Consider the following 8,110-nt stretch of genomic DNA (forward strand, 5'->3'; position numbering starts at 1 on the left):
ATTTAATGAATTTAGGAAAATGCTGTTGGCTAATGTTTAGCAAACCAGTCTTTAAAATTGCTTTCTCCTTCCTAAGTATTTGGTCCCAAATATTATAGAATGACCTCTGTTGGGCCTGGGAACCAGATGCGACAAGTCAGGTGACTGTTCTGTGGAGCCACAAGACCAATATAGTAGAGGCATCACACCCCCTCTGCATGACCACAGTTTCCTCAAAATTTCTTCTTCCCTCTTTTTAGTTACAAATCCTGGGACTCCTCACATCTGTTTTGCAAATATCCAGAGTGAAATAGAGCTGGGCTGATCTTATAAGTAGTACAATTGGAATTATTTGAAAGATTCTTTTCATTATATTAATGAATATTTATTGAGTATGTACTTACCTTGTGCCACTACTTTAGTCACTGCGGAAACAACCATAAAAAAAGACAAACAATTCTATGGCCATACCATCCTGAACAAGCACTATCCCATCTGATCTTGGAAGCTAAGCAGGGTCAAGCCTGGTTAGTACTTGGATGGGAGACCACCTAGGAAGACCAGGTGCTATGGACATAAAAAATAAATAAGTAAATAGATAGATAGATAGATAGATAGATAGATAGATAATTTTAACAAGAGATTGTAAGCTAACAAGGTCCTTGCAATCTGTGAGGTCAACTAAGAGTTACCTCACCTAAAAAAAATAAATATATCAAAAACAATTAAACAACCTTAGGATCAGGGAATGCTAATAGCGAAGAAAGAAATTACAATTTTAAATAACGTGGTCATGGAAGGCTTTACTGATTAAAGTAAATATTTTTGACAAAAGACCCATAATCCATAAGGAGAAACTTTTTGTATATCTAAGAAAAGAGCATTTCAGGAAGCAGGAATAGCAAACGCAAATGTCCTGAGGCGGGAGCATGCCCAGCAGGCTTGAGTTACAGGAGGAAGCTCAGGTGGTTGGAGTGAAGTGAGCATGAGGGAGAGGGCGTGATTGTCAAAGAAGACATCACAGAGGAAGAGAAGGCCTGATTGGGGAGGGCTTTTAGGATACAGTGAAAATTTTGGATTTTACTCTGAGAGAGATGGGTAGCCACTGATATGGTCTAGCTTAAATTTTAACAATATTGCTTAGCTTCTGGGTTGAAAGTAGACAATGGAGGGACAATGGTGGGAACAACCAGACCACTTAAAAATCTGGTGACAACAAAACTGGCAAACCACTTGTATGGTGTCAATGCTGCTGGAATTTACAGCTTGATTAGATGTAAAATATGCGAGAAAGGAGTCAAAGATCACTCCAACTTTTTGGCCTCAGCACATTGGAAAAATAAGAGTTTTCATTTATCAAGATGGAGAAGAATGCAAGCTCTTGAACTCCTTGATATTCATTCCTTGGCCTTGTCTTTTGATCTGTTGCAGTTCACCTGGAGAGACAATTTTTTATTTCTTCCTCCCTTCATTTCCCAGCGATTTGGAATCTTGAAAAAACTAAACCCTCTGGTATTCATCTTGTAACTCAGAACATGCACAATGCGGTAAGTTTTATACTGTATCAACATGATTAATATCCTACATTTTACAAACAGAATAACAGTATGTGTGTTTCTGTATGTCTGTTTTGTGGTGGTTGCTTAAACATCCTAAGGTCTTAAAAAGAGTATCATCAGATGCGTCCCTCAGAATTCTGCCATGCCCCAGGCAGAAGGCACTTTGAGTGCTTGACTCACTTCTGTGGATAACTTTTAACTACACTATTGTTTCCATCTTGGACACTTGTTTATTTTAGGCCCTGTGACAGATGAGCTCACCCAGATCTTAAAATGCAGAATTTAAGGTTGTGTCAGACTATAATTTTATGCTAACTTTGTTTATTCTCCTCTTCAATTACTGAAGTTACCACCCTAGACTCTGGAAAATAACCGGAGACAATGTTTGTTTGGTAGCAAATTAGAAGCTGATGTCCCAGCTCTCTCTGAGTGTGACTATGTGTATGCAATTTAATTATACTGAAACTGAGCATTATGGTGTCTAAACTAACTTTTCTTTATTCTCCGATATTTACTTCATGTTTGGGAAAAACAAGGGAAAGTGGTGAAGTGTCTAAAGTGGAAAATTTTAAACCCTGAGCTTCAGAGACGGAATGCACATCCATAATATTTACATAAAACATAACAATTTCTTCTGTCCTGACCAGAGAGCTGAAAACAGAAGTGAGGGCTCAAGCTACCGCCTTCAGTTGAGTTACAGAAGCGGATGTTCTAAGACTTCTATCTGGGCAACACCATAAACCATGATTATGATTGTGGCTGGGAAAACATTTTAAATGTACAATGAGGTAGCAGAGACGAAGAATGTCTACTTTTTGGATTTTCTGGGTTTTATTTTCAGCATTTGTACATCTATAGTTCTTTATAAACATAACAAAGTGGTCAATTTTCACAGGGGCTGTGCTGGCACAATGGTACCAAGGGCTTAATTTGGGAACAAAGTCATTAAAAATAACTATGTACAAAGAACTCATCATTAAATGATGCATCGCAAAGAATCAAAACAAACCCAAAGGCAGTAAATGATTTTCTTCAATGCATCTAAAATCTTCTGTAGGCTGCCTGGCCCTAAGTATGACGAGTCCCCAAGGAACACCTCCTAGTCCCTCCTCTCTTTCTCTATCTCTCTTCTTTACTCCTTTCCTCGCCTTTTGCCTTATCTTGCTCTCCCCAAAAGCTAGTTTCTTTTCTATCATTCAGACAATCAGCTGGAGAAGAAGAGAAAGAAATAAAAAAATTCCTAGACAACAGTTTAGTGGTTACTAGAGGGAAAGGGGGAAAGGAGAAGGTAGATGAAGGTAAAAGGGGTCAAATATGTGATGACGGAAGGAAGTTTAACTTTGGATGGTGAACACATAATGCAATATACAGGTGATGTCCTATAGAGTCATACACTTGAAACTTACATAGTTTTATTAATCAATGTCACCTCAATAAATTTAATAATAAAAAAAAAATCCTGAGGCTCCTTTGCCTTTCCACTTAGGCTCCCAATTGAGATGGAGCTATTCTATGATTTCTTTTCCAACATCAATGCTACCTTTAAAGTGTAGTTTTCACCAGGATAAAAAATAATAATAATAAAGAAAAAGAAAGAAACTGATATTGTTTGGAACCGGAAATATAAAGGCGATTCATGACCTTCAAGATCTGGCTTGTTTTTTGTCTGATCTTTTCCTCTTTCTCAAATTGCAACCCTTCTAATCACTTGTGGCTTCCTCAGTGACTTCTGTCTTCCTCTCACAGCAGACATCCAATTGCAGTAAATTCTGCTCTCTCAGTCATGTCTCATTCATGTGTCATTCTTGTATATATATTGACCTCTTCTTACCACCTCCATAAATTTGGCCTTTTCACACTTTCAAGACTTCATTTATTCTGGGCTCTCTGTGACTCAGGTCTTCTCCTCTATGAACACTTTCCTGACTCTCTGTCCTTCCCAAATAGAATGAATCTTTCCCTTCCTTGGGGCCCAATTACCTGTTATCAAGTCGAACGTGACATTTAGTTGATTTTTAAAAACTGCTATTTTTCCCCTCACTAGATGACAGCAAAGAAAATATTTACTTCTTCACTTTGTTGTCCAGTGCCTGTCACATATTAGTTCTTAAATGATCCTTGAATGATTGTGTGTATTATATGCCAGGCACTGCCAGTTGCTTTCAAATAGATTATGATTTAATTTTTTTTGACAATTCTACGAATATGAATATAATGTTTATTTGCTTCTTCTGTTTTTGATTTTTTTTTTTCATGAATGAGAAAACTGAAGTTCAGAGGATATAACTGGTGGGAAGTCACATGTCTAATTCCTGGTAGTCACAGGATTCAAATGTCACGTTCTTCCCCTCTCAGTGGTTCTCTGATTTGAACATACATCAGGATCACTAAAAAGCCTTGTTAAAACAGATTGCTGGGTCATATCCTTAGAGTTTCTAATTCAATCTGCCTGGGATGAGGTCAGATAATTAGCATTTCTAACAGGTTACCATGTGGTGCTGGTACTATTGGTCCTGGGATCATACTTTGAGGACCACTGCCTGGCATTATCTGTGCATCCTAATCTGTGAGCAGCTGCATTCTAAGTGGGACAGTGGATGGCTGAAACATCTCAAGGAGTCTAAGAGTTGATTTGTGTATCAAGCCTGTCAGTAAATCAATAGTCCTAACTTCCTATCTATCTATCTATCTATCTATCTATCTATCTATCTATCTATTTATCTCTATCTATCTATCTATCTATCTATCTATCTATCATCTATCTATATAACTAAGTTTTCAAATGCAAATACATGCTATTCTGGTTACTAATTGCTAATCGTTACAAACTCACTGAAGGTGTCACTAAATTTGTGGGATTGTTATCATTATGTGTTCTCTCCTTCCACGAGTAGTGAAAACACAATTGCTGTTATGTTAAGAGAAACATGTTTAACATTATAAATGGGAGATTATCATATGGTTACAATAATTGGGTAAGTTATGGTTCAACTTCACGATGGTTAACTATACAACCAATAAAAAGATGTAGTCAATTGTATTTATATGATCATGAACAATGGTATAGATCATATGCTGAGTGAACATAAGTTCATAAAGGCGCCATTTTAAAAAATCTGTGTGCATTTTTATAGAATATGTATTCAAAAAAAGAATAAATAAAATGTGAATAGAACTTACATTTGGCTGCTAGCATAATAGATGATTTCTTTCTTTTCTTTCTTCCTCCTTCCCCCATGCTTTTTTATTTCCTATACTCTTCCTCCTTTATGTCTGTACCTTCTTAATTTTCTACAATAAATATCTACAACATATTTTATAAATTTCTACAATAAATATTATTTCTTTAAAAATAAATTTTCTACAATAAATATTACTCATGTAATAAATGCATAATCCAGATAATGAGAAACACCCTACCACGGTACACTCTGCACGTAGACTCTGACTCTTCTAGCCTAAAACCCTCCAGAAAGACTCTTGAGTGTGCAAACTCATATACAATACAGCTCTCCCCACCCATTTCTGGCCTCGTCCTCTTGAGGCGGTTAGTTCTGGACACCCCAGCATTGTCCTAGGTGGGGTAAGTGAGAAATTATTGCTCCTTGTTCTGTCCCAAAGAGAAATCCAGTCAATTATTATTATTTTTTCATAGCAGAGAGCCTGTTTGCTTAAAGAACAGGATAGTTTCCTCGTAGTCTCTGTGTCTTGGATGGTATAATTAGACCCTCTTATGTTAAACAAAATAATAAAAAGAAGAAATGTTTATGTTCCTGAGATTCAGATACTAAGTAGAATTGTTATGAACTCATGAGAAATATCACAATTCACCCAGCTTCTCAAACATGGCAATACTATTCCCAACACTGCAGCTTGTAATTGCTCTTTCTTCTGCCTGGAATCTTCTCTCCTCAGCATTTGCATAACTTATTTTCTCTCTCCATTCAGATCTCTGCCCTAACTAAACCTTCGTAGAACAGCTTTCTCTGACCACCGTATCTAAACCAGCACCTCGTCACTCTCTATCCCCTCACCTTGCATCCTTTTTCATCATGATAATTATCATAGGAGGTACCCAATAAATATTTTTAAATCTAGGAATAAAATTTATCCTCATCACAACCCTATGAAGTAGGTATTGACATGAACCCTACTTTGAAGGCTTAGAGAGAATTAAGTAAATTGCTCATTTGAATCAAGTTGTCTGACATCCAAGTATATGTTCTTAATCACCACATAATGGAATGGTCTTTTATTAACTGGATAAAGTCTATTGTTTCAATGTTAAACACAGGCATTTGAAAGAGAAGTGATGAATAGATAGTAAAATATTGTGGATAATAAAATGTCCAGACACATGACAAATTACAAGGGTATGAGTATGAAAAATGATGTGTACTTCTAAGTTATCATCAAGCAATTGAAAATACCTTTTTTTATGAAAGGGTCAAGATGGTTTCATTTTAAGATCTGTGCTTACTGGTAAAATTGATTACAGTATATACAGGGAGAAATATTTCATTCTCCTCTATCTCTGACCAAAAGTGGAAAGAGGAAACACTGAAAATAGGAAAATATGTGGATATCTATAGAACAGCAGATGCGTAGGTCACTGAGCAGCTAAAGAATTAAATCAGAGGTATGTTTTGGCACGCTTTACAGCTGCTACTCACTTCCCTTAGATTCTTTTTTCTCCTTTCATCAGACAGGCTTTGGATCTATCTTTGTGCCTGAGCATTACAGAATGTCACTGGTAAGGCTCTTCCTGATGACAGCAGGAAATCAGTTGGACACTCCAAGAGACCAAAGACTGGAGAATCCAGCACAGAACTGAGTCAGCTACCTCTGCAGTAGCACTAGACCTGTTCTGAACCAGTACCATTAGGGACTTATTGGCCAACATGATTATTTCTCTGGTATAAAACCTACTGATGCTGTAGGTTTGGGTAATAAGTTAGTTACATTGAGACCTGACGTTATATCCTTTCCTTCAGAGATAATCTGGTCCGCTCTCTTTTTTATTGTCAGGGGGAATTACCATACTCTTATAAAATCTTATTTCTATTCTTTCAGAGATTCTCTCTTAAAATGACATTAAGCATCTTCTGATTTTTTCAGAAAGTGTTGTAAAAAGATAAGATAGCATATAGATAAAGTTTCCAAAGTTACATATTCAAAGAGTAAATATCACTGTGTTTTGAGTGGATAACATAATTGGGAGAGGCACGATAGGGACTTCAGGTTTCTCATCCATCATATTGCGACTTGATACACTGGACCAAGACTTTGTTTCAAACTTCAACAGAAAAAAAATCTATATTGTCTTCAACAACCCAGGACTACTCACTTCGTGTACCCCAGTGTAACTTCAAATGAGACCAGGAGCAGGTCACTGGTTAAATTACATGGTGATATCTGACCACAATCTAGCCATCAGTATTGAAGAAAGATTTATTTGCTTTTCATGACTAAACTTCCTTTTTAGTTTCTTTTCTTCTAAAGCAAACATAATAATAATTTTAAAAACTAAGGATGTTTTATTACTCCTTCATTAATATGAAAGGCAAACCAAGATACCATACTAGGAATTATAGAAAGATAAATTGAAATATAAGAAGACAACGCAAGTATTTAAAGATCAAATTTATTAAGATTTCTCTGAAATAAAAGACTATTTCAACCTATATATTCAAGAAAGGACCAAATGCAAGAATTCAAGAGAATTGCTCCCATCTGTTCTTGAAAATTTTAACAATAAGCAAGATTTAGTCAATTGAGAAGTGACTGGAAAAGCCACAGCACAGAAATTTGTGGTGATCACTGAATCCATTTAACCATGAACAAAGGCTGAAACAAATGTTAAGATTATAAGATCTGTTCAAAATGTAAATAATATAATCTGCAGAGGTTAGAAAATTAACCAAAGCTAAAAGAGTAAATATTCTGATCTCTTGTTTAACAAGTCAAAGAGTAAAGATCTTGAGTATATTTAACAGCACAAAGGTAAATATATCTAACACAAAAGAACCTCAGCCCATATACCACCACCAGAATCCCAGGGATCCTGTATTTTCAAAGCTATGAAAAGAAAAAAATCTAAAATAATAGAATAGAAAACTCAGTCAAATCAATAAATGTGATGAGACTAAACTCACATAGTAGCACAACAAAAATAGGCTATTTGGATTACGAAGCAAAATGTTATCCTAAAATAAAAGAAGTAAGTTATGCCAGGAGAATGCTAACAAAAGGAAAGAAGAGTGCCTTACCCACTATGAGGCAGGATGTCACTATGAAAGAAAGAGAAAGATGTCAAAGAACTTCCTTCTTGTTCAGTTCTCTTGTAAGCATTGCATCCAATTGATTTCCCAGAGAATTCTAACAAATGATGTAATAACAGAAAATAAATGGAACTGTTCTAAAACATATAAAAAAGAACAGAAGAGCTTAACAACACACACACACACACACACACACACACACACACACACATTTATACTTGCAAAATATACTTCTGTAATGCTACCCAGATAACAATAACATTGAGTAGCAGAACTGAATAGCAAAAGGAG

General features: G+C 35.9%; 1 pseudogene; it reads left to right on the forward strand.

The window, feature by feature from the left end:
* Positions 1–436: 436 nt before the first annotated feature.
* LOC118608978 lies at positions 437–555 on the forward strand (annotated as a pseudogene).
* Positions 556–8,110: the final 7,555 nt, after the last annotated feature.

The sequence above is a fragment of the Rousettus aegyptiacus genome, unplaced genomic scaffold (assembly GCF_014176215.1).
Source record: "Rousettus aegyptiacus isolate mRouAeg1 unplaced genomic scaffold, mRouAeg1.p scaffold_m13_p_10, whole genome shotgun sequence".
In the NCBI taxonomy this organism is placed as follows: Eukaryota; Metazoa; Chordata; class Mammalia; order Chiroptera; family Pteropodidae; genus Rousettus; species Rousettus aegyptiacus.